The sequence below is a fragment of the Ceratotherium simum genome, chromosome 32 (genome assembly GCF_057802395.1).
Source record: "Ceratotherium simum simum isolate JZ-2026a chromosome 32, ASM5780239v1, whole genome shotgun sequence".
Classification (NCBI taxonomy): domain Eukaryota; kingdom Metazoa; phylum Chordata; class Mammalia; order Perissodactyla; family Rhinocerotidae; genus Ceratotherium; species Ceratotherium simum.
Genome location: NC_141931.1, coordinates 3,523,538 through 3,539,463, shown reverse-complemented (window position 1 = coordinate 3,539,463; position 15,926 = coordinate 3,523,538).

Genomic DNA, 15,926 nt, shown 5'->3' with positions numbered 1-15,926 from the left:
TTATCATCTGATAATATAACTGTATATACATACATATAACTATTGATTATCAGTTGATAATAGACTGTGACAGGAAGGTTTAAAAAATGAGAATGTATTGCTTTCAAGAGGTTCAAAAAGCTTTATGGGCATAATCACAGAAAAATTGAATAGAGTAAAAACTAGAGACAGAGCTTTGGCCATTTTATGAGTGGAAAACCGAGGTCGTGTGAGGTCTGCACACGCTGGCAGCATGGAAGGGTCGGGAGCAGATGTAAAAGCTTTCTGCTCTTTTCCAGACATTAATCCAAAAGTCTTTTCCCTCCTCTTGACACCATTCTGGTCAAAATTCTTGGTAGTTCTGTTTTTTGGGTCTGCCAATAACTATGTCACAAACATCAAAGCAACTACTATACACACACACAACAACCACTGTGACTTGTCAGCAAGGTTGCCTTACGTCTGTATTTTTAACTGACAGCAATGCTTCAGTCACAGAGATTTTGTCCTAGATCATAAGGTGGACTGTTTCTATTTAGAATACTTTCTGTTTTCTTTAAATAAAAATAAGCAAATGTAGAAATAAAGATAGGAACAATTATTATGTTTAAAAATCGAGGTTGAGAGGTGTCGCCTCTCACTCCTTCTCCGGAGTTTTCGGAACCGTGCGGCAGCCTCGGCGCGGCACTTGCCTTTCCCGTCTGCCTTTCGAATCATCTGCAGACTTGACGCCGTTAGTAATGTAACGATGTCTGCTGGAGGGAGATTGCTCCCGACCCTCCCAGCAGTCCCTCCTGCCCGAGGCCGCTGACTCAGGCTCCTCGTGGCTTTTTTCACAGGCGGTTTTCTCTCTATATATGGTAATAACGCTCACACAGATCCGCGCTCGCTTCCCTAGAAAACTGGAAAGTGAAATCGCAAGAACAGAACTTGAGCCTACTCTTGGCCGGAGTAGTTTCTCTGCTAGCTAAGGTGAGAGCCAACTTTGAAAGCTGTTACGCCTTCACGGAGCGGTGTCACTCATCGCGTCCCCTTGAAGCAGGGAGCTCCGCAGAGCAGTCTGCCGCACGCGCTCCCGTGCGGATCCCCCGCTGCCCTGTGGCCCGGCCCGCGGTTCCCGGCGCAGGGGAGCGGCAGGGAGCGGCCAGCTGTGCGCGTTCTCGGGGCTGGGCGTCCCCCCAGCGTCCACGCCGCTGCTGCTGCCAGTTGTGAAGAGCTTCACGTTACACCAGCCCCTGCGAATCTCACCAGCACGTCGGAGGGGGTAGGACAGTTATCCTCGCTGTTTTACATGGGAGGAAAGTGACGCTCAGGTTAAGGACACCGCCACCCGTCTAAGATGTGAATATAGGGCCCCGGAGGCGGCGTGCTTTGTCCCTCTCCATGCTGCCTGTTAGGGTTCCTCTAGCAGGGCCACACACCGTCTGCCTTCATGTAACAAACAGCCACTCCACTTTAAATATATAGACACCAGCAAGGAGGAAGTTCAAGGGAGGGGACAGGGAGCATATCTAAGTCCTACTGCGCGGAGACACAGCTCGAAATAAGCTATAAGTTGTTTCCTGGTAGAGTCGGTCATGAAAAAGCTCAGGTTATTCAGAATGACCAGAGATTTAAGGAACCGTGTAGAAATCAGAAGTCTTTTGCATACGATCTCATGAGCTTGAAATAGCTCTCTTCCTTGTTCTTTTGGAGGTAAAAACATATCTTCAAACTACGTATCTAAAAATATTAGATTTCTCCAAGGGACATATAAATAGGATTTTCACCCAAATTTCGTGTTCAAATATAATATTTATTTTACTTTCTAGATATAATTAGAAAACATGTAGGAGGACATTGAATGTCGTTAGAATGTTGAAAACTATGCAGAAGTCTCACAAGCTTCATTGGGTTTTGGGATAGATGTGATGGCTGATACTCGACTAAGGGCACTACCCACTGCGGAGGGTGTTGCACAAGACAGACACCCCAAGGATGTTGACTCAAACTGTTTTTACTCCCTTTTTCAAAGTATTTCAGTATTAGAGTCAGGCTTGAAGTCCATTGTCAGCTTTTTCCTACTCAGTTATTAAGTACATTCTCTCCAGAAGCAGAAGTATAAACTAGACATCTCCTTAAAGTAACTTTTGGGCATGCTTCTCAGCCCTGGGGTGTCAGGGCAATTCTGAAAGGGTGACAAAGACTCTCTGGTGCTGATGCTGAAGGGCTTTGGAGAGCAATCTCATTGCTATTCCTCCTGATGTTACCTTTCATCTATCTAATCCTGCCGTGCCCTTCCCACTCAATCTCCCCCAACCCTGTCCTGCAAAAATAAACGACTAAGTAAATAAATAATGCGTTATAGTCAGTATAGTCTCACTTCGTAATGTCAGCATTGCTGCTTCCATTATGTGTTCCCTCCACCATTTCCTTCCTGGGCAGAACAAAACAAAGCCAATCAAACAAAAAACTTCAAAAAACCACAAAAAAAGCCAAGTGTGCTTAGGTCTCAATAGTCTGAAAACTCTGCCTTCACTTTTTCAGTGGAATGAAGATAGATGTTAGGTATAAAAGTTTGTGTTTACTTATACGAACTTAGAAGACTTACAGAAACCCTGGTGCTTCGTTTTTCCATACTGGGGCTGTTTTTGAATGGGATGGAGAGAAAGTAGTTATTGTCTGCCATCTAGCGTACTGAGTTGGAATTGCGTCTTGCCAGTAAGATCGCGTAGCTAAAATTCATAAAAATAGTGCACTGATTTAAATCAGGATTGATGGATTCTACAAACAATTCTACTTTCAAGAGACCCACGGATTAAAAAAACAATGAAAAGAACACAGTGCTGAACATTTATTGCAAAGCTGGAGAGCAGGGGTTGATGTTAAATCAAGATGGGAAGAATCAAGGAGACACATTTACAGAACCACGTAATGAATAGCTGTGCGCAGAGCGATGACTTGAAACGACCCGCCGATACAGCAAAGCAAACAAAATCGTATCAGTGATACCGTCTTTCCACAGAACAGGCATTCCTGCAGTCACCGGGCTCAAAAACCTGGATGAACTTAATCACGTCTCTGTCCCCTGTGTCCAGTCACGAGTCTTTTCAGTTTTTTCCTTTACAATGTTTCATTATCTCTCCATTTTTTTCTATTACCACCACTAAGAGTGGTAATAGATGCTTTTCCATGTTACTTTCCACCTTAGCTCTGACCAGGCTACACACTAATTGCCAGACTAATCTTCCTTGAACACTGGGTCACTGCTGCTTGAAAACCCTGGCACCCTCTTTCTCTTTCTTCCTAAATGCCTCTTCCAGCTGGTTTCATTGTTGCTTTACTTTGGTCTCATCCTACCTATACAATTTTATTTGTCTCCTCTTCTTGGGGAGAGGAATGAACTTTTTACCAGTCACTTCATGGCCCCTTGAGTGACACTGCTCATTGATCCCTTCAAGTCTTTATTGATGCAGTTCCTCTTATGAGGAATGCCTGTCCTTTCTTCCTTTGCCCAGCCAACTTTTCTTCATCTTTCAGGGACCAGGCCAGCTGTTGCCCCTCCATGGACGCCCTCCCTTGCCTGTGAAGTCTTATAGGTTATATTCTATAGCTGAGTACTTGTGCAAATATTGCCCAAAGGTTTACTATTACCTCACAGGTTTTAGTCCCATCTCTTCCAAAATCTATTGTGACATACTCCAGGCCAGATACTGTATCTTACCCCTTTGCAAGCCCCACTCAGGGTCTAAACCACTGGAAGCTCATAGATACTTGTTGATTGGTTGTCTTTATCCTCAGCACAATTGTGCAAGGAACATGGAACTGGTGGTGTTCTTTCCACTGTGTGAATGAGGATGCTGAGGCCCAGAGTATTTGCAGGACTTGCTCTCGTCGATGACAGTGCCCAGGGCCGGGGCTCTGGCGTCTCCTCCTTGTCTAGAGCCCTCTCTGCATGCCCGGCTGCCATTGGACTGGTAGTGATAAATGAAGCCATGCATTAAGCTCTTCTTTATTTTCAGATGGATAACTTTGTTTTCTTGCAGATAACTGACATGAGCTCATATTGTAGGAAGCAGCCAGGCAACAGATTATAATCAGGGCGTGTAGTTATGCCTCCTGTTGGCAATTTCAGTTCTTTCTGGGTGGTTATGCCACATTTTCAGCCCACACCCATTTGTCCTGTTTAAAAACCACAAACTGGTACTGTGGCAGATATGACATTCTTCAGTACAGCCCTCTGGTTAAATGACTTGTTGAAACCGTTAAATGACTGTGGATCTGTCTCTTGCCTTTTCTCACCTGCTGAAAGGTATCCTAGGGCGCCCAGGCTCGTATGGCTTGCTGAGCAACTAAAAACAGATATGACTGGAGTCGTTAGGGAGTCGGGAGGATTTCTAGGTAGTTCCAACTCTGGCCACAGGATGGATTCATTTTCCGCCCTGAACATGTCTTGGGTGACTGCCAGCACAGCAGTAAGGGGATGTATGCCTCGTCCATCAGCACAGACTTGTACCGTGGAGTCTCTCCACTGATACATTGATTCTCCTGGGACTGCCTCAGGCCCCTGAGGCTTTGGTTTGCTTGGCCTGAGGACTTGGTAGCAAAATGAAAATATCATATCTACATGCAGTTAAGCAGTTCAGAGGGATGGCATTGCCAAAACTGTCCTCTTCAGTATCTGGAAAACAAATGCCAACAAGATTGCTAAGCAATTCTACTAATTTAGAATAATTTTGTGTATTAAATGAACAAAAAGCAGTAGAGAGAGGCTTAGATTGTTTAAAGAAAATCTAATTGTGTAGTGGTAACAGGCGACTTTTATAATTGCATGTCTGATGAAATGATCAGAACTAATCTAAAAGTGTCATGAAATGCAATATTATTACCTTTATTTTATGAAAATACTGTTAATATATAAAAAAGTTTTATGATAAAATTTTAAGGCGGGAAATTTTAAACTAAGAATTAGATGGAAAAGTTTCAGTTATACAAGATGAATACGTCCTAGAAGTCTACGGTACAGCATAGAGCCCACAGTTAACAGTATTGTATTGTGTACTTCAGCATCTGCTCATTGTTCTTATCACACAATAAATGAAGAGGGCAGGAGGAAAGTTTTGGAGGGGATGGATATGTTTATGGCCTAGATTGTGGTAATGATATCATGGGTGTATACTTATCTCCAAACTCATCAAGTTCAGTACCTTAAATATGTACAGCATTTCATACGTCAATCACACCAGTAAAGTGTTTTTTTTTTTTTTTTACAGATTTAGATCCAAGTAGGAACTTGTCCCATAACGTACCAGATGCAGAGTACTCATGAAGACCCCAGAATTATTACTGTTGACAACTAGCCGAATAGTAAGGGCATCACTTTTACAGCGTGCAAAACATAATCCCAAACTCCATTCCTTCCATCCTCCCAGCAGGCCCGAGGGGAGGCAGACCAGCTATGCTGATCCCTGTTGTGCAGGCTTAGAAAGTCACACGGCTTCCAGCTCTCACATGCCTCTTACTGTGGTGCTGGTGGTGGGGGGGTTGCTGCGCCCTGAAGCCAGGCCTTGTGACTCCAAATCCATTAACTATCCATACACCTGTGTGTGAAGATACAGACTCCATCATCATATAATATTGACTATTCAGCCCTTGGAATGTATTTGCATAAAATATTATTTTTCTAGTCTTATGGAAATTTGATTTCATTGAAATTCATTGAATTCAATTGAACTTTGACTTCGTTGAAATGTGAGTCACCTAGATTTTATGAATCTTTCTGTCACTTCACGCAAAGCTTAGCTAATGAAGAAGACAGAGGCCTGGAATCATGTCCATGGTTTCTGACCCGCTGTGGGCCAACAACATCTGCAAAGCCACTTGGTATGATAAGTAACTAGGATCAGAACCCCCATGGCCCAGAATATCTAGTCGGTCAACCTTGGACACAGTTGTCACCAAACAATATAACCTAGGTGAGAGGCTGGAAAACATACTAGAGGCTGTTGTTTATCTCTGATTCTTCTCAAATGTTTCGGGAACTCTTGTTCCTTAAGTCCCAGCTACAAACCACATCTTTTCCATTTAATGTGACACATTTGTCCTGATGGATAGTGTTGGCATCCCGTGATATATGGGAACATCAGATTTCCTGCTGACAAACTCCTTGGTAGGTTTGCAGGACCAAGTCAACCTAGTAGAAAACACTGTATTGACTTTTCACGTACAAGGCTCTAGTTTCTGATTTCCTGAGTGCCTGGGGAAGGTTGTTGCCACTGGAAATGAAAGCCTGATTGATTAGCACAGAGATATGCCTTTTAAAAGATTGAATTGCTGGCCTTACAGGATCAAATTCAACCCTCAAGAGGGAGGCTGCCCTTATAATTCTTTTTTCTGCCTAAGCTATTGTGATTCTTTTTCTCAGGGCTTGAGACAGCAAATTGTGGAAGATCATGCTGTGTGAATAGTCTTGTGTAAACTGTTCCTCAGGCCTAGGTCTAGAGATTATAATCTATTAGTAGAAAGCTGAAAAAATCCACAAAGCACAGGCAAAGCAAGAAACGTGTTCTCACTTTGGATGACGCCTGCAGGAGGGCGCTTATAGTGGGAGTGGACTTTTGGTTAGAAAAGTGAAAAATTGAAGAGCACTTAGTAATGGCCTTGCAGGCTGTCCTCCATGACTCTGGACACACCACCGTGTAACTGTACCTGTGACTTCAGTCTGATTTAACTTAGTCGCCTTGTGTCTGATCGGCATGCCACAAATGGTGGGCAGTCTCTGCCCTTGTCTTGAAGCAGGTGTTAGGCTGCTGGTCTGGACCATTTCTGTCTAGTTCAGGTGATGATCTCTGTGTTCAAGTCCCTTCAAAGTCAACCTCTAAGTGGCTCCAAGGCAAACTGAAACCTTATCTCTCAGTGGGACACAGTAGAAAAGTGGATACCCAGAGATGTTCTAGGCGGGGAGTTATTCTGAGTCCAACCACCTTTCCTTCCCAACCCATGATAAACTGGTGCTTGCATAACAGCATCAACCAACTGGTAAGGTTGTTTTTACCTTTTATAAATTACTTAATTTGTGTGGTTTTGACTAGATAGAATATGCACACATACACATTCAGGAATTATACAGGAGTCTATAGTGAAAAGTGACTCTCTTACTTTCAACCCCCAATTTCCCTCTCTGGTGACATCTCGTTTCTCTCTCCTTCCAGAGATAATCTATGCCTATACCCACACATACACATACACAGATTCATATGTTATATTTAAATATGATCTTTCATACAAATGGTTGTGTACTCTATACCTTATTTTTAAACCTAGCAATATGATTTTGAAGCTGCTTCAATCTTTTTGACTGCTATATACTGTTCCATTTTACAGATGTGTTATAATTTATTCAATCAGTTGCTATTAATAGACTTTTAAATTGTTCCCAGTCTTTTGAAACTACAAATAACTCTGCAGTAGACATCTTGGTATATACATCATTCACATATATATGCATATATTTGTAGGATAAATTTCTTGAAGTGGGTATGACAGATCTTATTTTTGTCATAATTAATGCTATATTTCTGGTTTTTATTGACGCTTTAGTTTCTATCTTTCACTGTGTGGTCTGTGTTTTCTTCTTCTTTTTGCTAATAATATAAAAGATTTTAATTGTTTCTCTACTGGTTTGTTTTTATAAGAATATAGTATACTTTTTTAAGATCTCTATTTCTTTGATCAGTGTTCTTTTACTCCTTACTATATTAATGTTGAAATCAGTAATTTCCAGTTTCTCTCCCCAATATTTCCTCTACTAGGTTATTTTGATTGCTTTGTATTATTTTTCTTAATGTTTATGTTTATATATTTAAATACATTTATATAAGCTGGTTTATCAGCTTTGATACCTGGCTATGAAAGATAAGGAACTCTCTAGACCTATATTACCTTCCTCTTTATAGTCTCCTTTTCCTCTGAATTTTGTTAGGAGTATAATGTTTCCATTGTTAGGAAATCCACAGAGAGATATCACCTCACACCTGTCAGAAGGGCTGTTATCAAAAAGACGAGACATAACAAGTGTTGGTGAGGATGTGGAGAAAAGGGAACTCGCATGCACTGTTGGTGGGAATGTAAACTGGTGTAGCCACTATGGAAAACAGTATGGAGCTTCCTCAAAGAATTAAAAATAGGGGGGCTGCCTGGTGGCGTAGTGGTTAAGTTCACGCACTCCACTCCGGTGCCCCGGGGTTCACAGGTTCCGATCCCGGGCATGGACCTACGCACCGCTCATCAAGCCATGCTGTAGTGGCATCCCGTATACCAAATAGAGGAAGATGGGCACAGATGTTAGCTCAGGGCTAATCTTCCTCAGCAAAAAAAACAAACAAACAAAAAAAAAAAACAAAAAAAGAAAAAAAATTAAAAATAGAACTACCATATGATCCAGCAATTCCACTTTTGGGTATTTATTTGAAGAAAATGAAAACATTAATTCAAAAAGATATATGTACCCCATGTTGATTGCAGCATTACTTACAATAGCCAAGATATGGAAGCAACCTAAGCATCCGTCAATAGATGGAGGGAGAAAGAAGATGTGGTATATATATATGTATATACAATGGAATATTTTTCAGCCATAAAAAAGAATGAAATCTTGCCATTTATGACAATATGGATGGACCTGGAGGGTATTATGCTAAGTGAAATAAGTTAGAGAAAGACAAATATCTTATGATTTCACTTATATGTGGAATCTAAAAAACAAAACAAGTGAACAAACAAAACAAAACAGAAACCAACTCATAGATAGAGGAAACAAACTGGTGGTCATCAGAGGGCAGGGGGTAGGAGGATGGGCGAAATAGGTGAAAGAAATTAAAAGATACAAGCTTCCAGTTATAAAATAGTCATGGGGATGTAATGTACTGCAGTATTGCATAGGGAATATAGTCAATATTATTGTAATAACATTGTATGGTGACAGATGGTTACTAGACTTGTCATGGTGATCATTTAATAATGTATATAAATATCAAATTACTATGTTGTACACAAACTAATATAATATTGTATGTCAACTACACTTCAAAAAAAAGAGAAAAAATCTTTCTTTATCTTTGATATCCAGTAGCTTTACTAGGATATGTCTCAGTGCTGATAATTTGATATAAGTTTTTTTCTTAGAATAAGATGTGCCATTTAAAAATTAGATTCAAGTCTCCTATTAATACTGAATATCATTAATATGTCTTGCATATTTATCATTTATCTCTAATCCTTTCCAACTCTTGCTTATTTCCATTTCATTTTCTCACTTCTCACTGTTTTTTTTTTTTTTTTTTGTGAGGAAGACCAGCCCTGAGCTAACATCTGTTGCCAAGCCTCCTCTTTTTGCTGAGGAAGACTGGCCCTGGGCTAACATCCGTGCCCATCTTCCTCTACTTTATATGGGACGCCGCCACAGCATGGCTTGACAAGCGGTGCATAGGTCCACGCCTGGGATGACGAACCTGTGAACCCCGGGCCACCGAAGCGGAGCACGCGCACTTAACTGCTGCGCCACTGGGCCAGCCCCTCACTTCTCACTCTTGTCATCCACATTCCTTACTGTTCTCAGCAGTGTCTATTCTCCTTTGTGCTGCTTCCAAAGTTACCTTCATATTTCTGAGGGTTTGTTTCATCTCCGATTATATCATTTTATCTTCTATGGGTCTTTATAACCCAATTTTAAACTCTTTTTTTTTTGAATAAATCAATAGCTTCATTTCCTTTTATGAATTCATGATGATATACTTGATGCCAATGTTTGCCTGGTCTGTGGTGTCACGTTTCTGGTGATGCTTTAAAGTTTGTCACCATGACCACCCTCACCCCCACACTCTGTTTCTTTCCGTCTTTCCTCTTGTAGTATCTTTGTGTACCACATCCTGTGATGATTCCGTCTGGCTATCACTCATCCTCATTAGGATGGGCATCCTGGACCAGCAGTTGCAGGTGGTGGCTGTGAGGCAGGGGATAGAGCCTTCTACATCTTTTGGAAGTTCCCCGTAACAAGGTCATGTGTCAGAGTGAGCTCTTTCAGCCTTCCCCTTGCCCAACAGAGGCTGGCAGTTGCGCCACCGTTCACCACGCATAGTCCCTCACCTCCACCTGGCTCCATCGAGGGAAGGAATAACCATAATGCATCATTCAGCTCTGCTTCTCATGTTTCTGGAGGACGGAGGAAAGGGGCAGCTATATCTTTATTCTGCCACTTAAATACTAGAAGTCAATTGGTATTTTTTATTGAAGTTTGATAATAGATAAAAGAGCAATGGTCCAGAGGCAAAATGAGCCATCTCTGCCACTTACTAGCTATGCAACTTTTAAACATCTCTGAGCCTATATTTTGTTATCTGTTAAATAGAGATAATAATAAAGCCTGTGTAGCCTGAATCATGGGATTGCTGTGGAGTATAATGGCAAAATGAATGTGAAAGTATATTAAATTAAATTCACTATATAAATGTTAGCTGACGTTATTAATAATATTTTTTTAAAAAAGAAAAGTCATGACTTCTTAATGCCCATCTTAGTGCTGGTTTAAAACTTTGCAGGCCTTGGAATGAGGCAGGTTCAAGAAAGCACCTCACTCGCTCTGGGACTTCCTTTGATTTTCAAGGGGACATTTCAAGCTTTAAAAGCATTTGCCTTTCCAAGGAATCATCTTTATTTTTAAAAAGCCTCAAATGAATCCCTCATAATTTTTATTATCCATTTCTATCATCTGCCTTTCTTGCTACTATAGCTTTAAATTGAGCTTTCCATTATTTGTAGAAACCTTTTAAAGTCCAAAAATAAATTACCTTAGAACTCATCAACAATGTCCCCCAAAGTCAGCTTGGGTGAACACTCTAAAAATCTAGAAAAAATGCCATGTCCTTGCTCTGGAATTGAGTTCTCACTGAGCCCCTTTAATAAGAATTTGAGTATCATTCAGGTTTACTGAATATTTGCCACCAAAACAACTGATACAGAGTTTCTTATAGTTCCAGAACCCTTTCATACTAGAAAACTTGCCCCTCCTATATTGGAAGAGCAAAAAACATTGGGAAAAATAGTAACTGGTTGTTTTTTTAACTATCATTCAGTGTATGCATCCCCAGTCCAGGTATTTCAAATATAGATCAAACAAATATGTCCTTTATAATTTGCAAGGTGTTTCAGTAGATTTTATAAGGATTGGCGAAGTGATTCTCTATTTCAGTCACCTTATAACTTAATAAAAGGGATCAATTTCAATAATTCATCTTCAATCATGCCATAAATATTTAAGAATGCTAATTCTGCTCCTAGAGCTGTGATAGATGAACGGGGACATAGAGATCACCAATTACAGAATTTAACATTTGTGCCAGGCATTGTATTAAGCATGTATTATCACATCAAATCCTCAAAACATTCTCATATATTAACTTTGGTTGTTGTAATAAACACCTTCACTGTCGCTGTGGATTACAACAACAAATATTGATTTCATTGGGCTGAGGGTCAGCTGCAGCTCTGCTGGCCTGTGCTGGGCTCTGTGTGTCTTCTCGTTCTGAAAATGAGGTTGAAGCCACTCTCTGGGATAGCAAAAAGGGCTGGTGGAAACTTGCAATGCTTCTGAAATCATCTGTTCAGTCATGACAAACATCCCATCCATTCTTGTCCCATTGGCCGAAGCAAGTCACACAGTGAAGCCCAAAGCCAGTGGGGTGAGCATGTATACTCCATCTACTGAGAAGGTTGGTATCTGCAACCTTCTGCCCCAATTTGCTCTTCTGCCCACAAGATACTTTCACCTCTCCCCAAGATACTCAAAACTATCCAGTACTGGGCTCAGAAGTCCAGAATCTGGTGATATCCGTCATGTCTGCTTACTACTCTTTTCAATTCAGAGACCTGTGAACTAAAATTACAAGCTGTCTGTCTTCTTCTTCCCAAGCACTCAATATAATACAACCATGAAGCAGGGACACCTTATTAAAAAGATAGAAAGAATGGGAGGTACATACCAGTCACTGGTTCATAGCAGTTCTGATATTCTACTGAGCAAAAATTGCAAGTGCCCCCACCCTGATGGTAGGAAATTCTCCTTGTTTTGTTCCAGTTACGTTTTCTGTCCATTGTGCTCCACAGTGTTTGATTCCACTTTCTGGACAGGTCTTCTTTTTCCATTATCCTCCTTGGCCTCTTCTGAAGTGGTTATTGGAAAATATGACATTTGTGGCTGAGAAGCTGTCTCAGACTACTTCACACCTGTAGAAAATTGGAGACCCAAGAGTTATTTTATGATTTGAATAGTTATAGTCTCTTCTAATCCAGGTTAGTGGTGGTTTTGGTTATATATCTCTCTATATAACTGTTTTTGTTTTTAATCAATTTGATCCCGGTAAGTAATAGCCATATCCATAACTTGTCAAGAAATGCCGCCATCGGTACTTTGATCTTATCAAGCTTCAGATGGACTGCACCTTTTGTCTCTTTTTCCCAAACCATTTTTTCTAACTGAGATAATTTACTAGGTCCATATTAATCTAATCATTAGACTTAACAATGGGTATGTTGGATCTGTGCCTAATCTTTGTCGTAATTTGAGACTCTTTTACCTATTACAATGAGAAACAGTTTCAAATTTCAACTCTAAAAGTTCTGGAATTTCTGGACATTTGCAGCTCTGCTGGACTCATCTTGATTCTGCTCCAGGTGTCTTCTCACTCCAGAACCAAAGCTGAAGAAGTAGCCACTACATGAGACTTGATGGTCTCAGGCTGGGGGTCAGAACACGAGGGCTGATGAGACCATGCAATGCCTCTGAAAACCTCTGCTCAGATGAGGAAAATGACTCATCTGCTTATGGCTCATGTTGTCAAGTCATGTGGCCAAGCCCCAATCGGTGGGATGAGGATGTCTAGAGGGAAAACTGGAAAAGTGGAGAAGGAAATGGATAATTGTGAACAAATGATACAATCTCCATGCCTCATGAGGTACATACTGTTATAGCTCTCTTGATAGACAAAGAAATTCAGGTGCAGAGAGACTGAGTACCTTTCCAACATCCTACAGCTCCTTAGTGGTAGAGCCAAGATTTGATCCCATGATGCTGAATCATTTTCTAGATTCTTCCTCTGGGAACTCTCATTTTTGTGGAGTTACCTGTACCATTTTGTCTAAATTTTCAGCAGGCTGTAATAAAAACAATTTTAGTAAAAGACTCAAATATGGCCATAATAAAGCTTTGCAAAATGATGTTGTGGATTTCTTCAAGAAATAATTCATTAAATTGATGCCAGTTGTAACTTGTGAGATTATAAAGCTCAATGCGGGAATATTGAAAACATGAAGTTAATCCAGTCACAGCGTGTTCAATAATTGTATCCCTTCAGAGGAGCTCTCAGCTTCCTCTCTGAATTGCTATGCTACACTTTCACCCAGAACCTGAGAGTATAAAAACCCAGAGTATCAGATCATGAAAGGATTCAAATTTCTGAATCTTATAGCTAGATAAGGAAATCTTTTAGGACAGATCCTAAAAGATTTGTCATTATCAGCCCTTCTCTGGATTCAAAAGGCATCTAGCTCTTGTTAAATAACATGGTTGGGAAAACAGTGATTAAAGCCACGTGTTGGAAGCCCATCACAGGCAAGTATTAGAATCCCAAATGAGGTCTTCTCTTCATCTATGACTCTTCATCCTTTTACTACTTTCATTTCTTCAGAACTGTCTCAGATTTGCCTGGCAAAAGATTTTTCTGTAAATTGCATTCAGCTTTGTCTCCAGAGAGTCATGTAGCTTAGACCTATGATAAACTGCAGCTCCCAAACACTCTCTAAATAAATATGTTTATATACAGCTTAAATCAAGTTAAAATTAAAGTCAAGAGTGGCCTTAAGGAAAGAGTCATAAAAACAGAATCAATACCCTGAATGACATGTATGGGGTGGGAGGAGCAAGGGTTTTATGGAGCTAGCTCTGTACTGGCTTATGGAGGTAGTCAATCAGGGCTGGAAGAATGAAGAACCACCACACACCTATGGCCAAGAAGTTAGCATCAGAGAGAATCTGGTGCTATGGCACGTGCACTGGGAGTCCTTCTGGAGAAAAGCCAGCAGGCGCCATTGGTATTTATCTACACACTAGGCTATACCATCTGTGCAAGCAGCTACTTTTCACCGGAGAATTTCCTCACCCATTGAATTAGCCAGGATAGGTTGAAGTGTGCAATGGACGATCTCCAATACTTAGTAGCTTAATGACATTTATAAAGTTTATTTATCACTCAAGTCACAGTCTGACTGGATATTTGGTGGATGGCCTGCCATGCAGTGATTCTGAGACCCATGATCCTTCCATCTAGTGACTCCGCCACCTGTTGGAGTCTCAGTGCTCTCCACCAGAGGTTTCCAGAAGTGGTGGCTATTGCATTTGCCCACATTTCATTGGCCAGTACTGTCACTTGGCTCCATATAACTATATGGGAAGCTGTGAAATGTAGCATTCCTGGGTGCCTAAGACAAAAATGAATGGGTTTAAAGAACATGTTACCAAGACTCATAGAGGCCCTCTTTAGATAAGATTCAAGTGATGTCTGCCTGCAGTGAAGAAGAATGCAGCTAAGTCAAGGGGGTTCTCTGCTCTTAGCCAAAAGAAGTTCTAAGTCCTTGGCATCTAGTACAGAGCCCCTCACAGTTCAGCTCCAACCTACCTTTCTGGTTTCCTCTGTTGCTGCTCACTGCCCAGCCCCCACCTTCCCTGCCCCATGAATGTAACACTCTGGGCAGATTAGACTACTGGCTAGTCTTTGAATGTGTCACGTGTCTTCACACCTTTGGGCCTTTGCAAATGTTGTTTCCTGTCTGAAACACCCACCCTTCCCCTCCACCACAAGCTCCAGCTCAGACATTTCTTTTCTATGAGACCTTCTTTGAACTCCCCCCACCCCTGGCCAAATTACTTACCAAACTAATCTTCCTCATGTTCCCACAATATCCTGTATATTATGGTATTATAACTTACCACGTTGCGTCTTTCTTATTTGCTTACCTACATGTCTCTCCCCCTGTACTGTAAAATGTGGGGGAAATAACTGAGCGAGATACACACCTGGGAGTCATGAAGGATATCAGTGTCTAACTGAAGAACCTCTTAGCAAGCATAAGTCAAGAATCAGCCAGAAATTTGGAATACAGTAAAAAGACAGAGTTTTATTTAAGAAAAGTTGTATGCTGTTTGGAAATGTGTTCTAGATGCATCATTTATCCCTGGGGAAATATAAAAGCTAACAGAAAGCATAAGCAATACATTTCCTAGGTCAAGAAGATAATCATGATATTGTGTTCTCCGCACTGCTCGCCACAGCGCCGGTTCAGGTGCATGGAAAAGAATAAAATTGAGCTCACTCAGAGTCTCTGATGAAATGCAATCCCCACAAATTTGCATGGAGGAAGTGAAACGTTTTGGAGAAATGCAGAAAAGAAATAAGCTTATATTAACATTTCATGGCATGGTACCCGCAAAGGGTGCCCTTCCATGGGAGAATGTGCCGGGCTCTGAGCTGAGCCCTGCTGAGGCTTACTCTGAATCCTTCTTTGCCAGTAAATGAGCCTGAATTTCCACCTTGCCAAAGTCGATACAGACAGCTACAGTTCAAAAGAAATTTTTCCATTACCTAATGGATTGCAATAGAAGCATTGGCTGAGCCTCTGGCTCTTCATCTTGGCATTCATGACTCTAGGCTTAGTAACTTTCAGGGTAAAATGAGTTCACTTTTTATTCAGAATTTTTATTTTCTGCACTCCTTATTTCATGTGGTTGCGCTTATACGAGCTCACAATCTTTCTCCTCTCTCTCCTGGCTCTGATTCCCCAATGCCTCAGGCCAGACCTTCTAAGACAAACTTTCCTAGCAGTCAATGCCATGGTTATTGCTCCCAGTACTGTTAAAAATA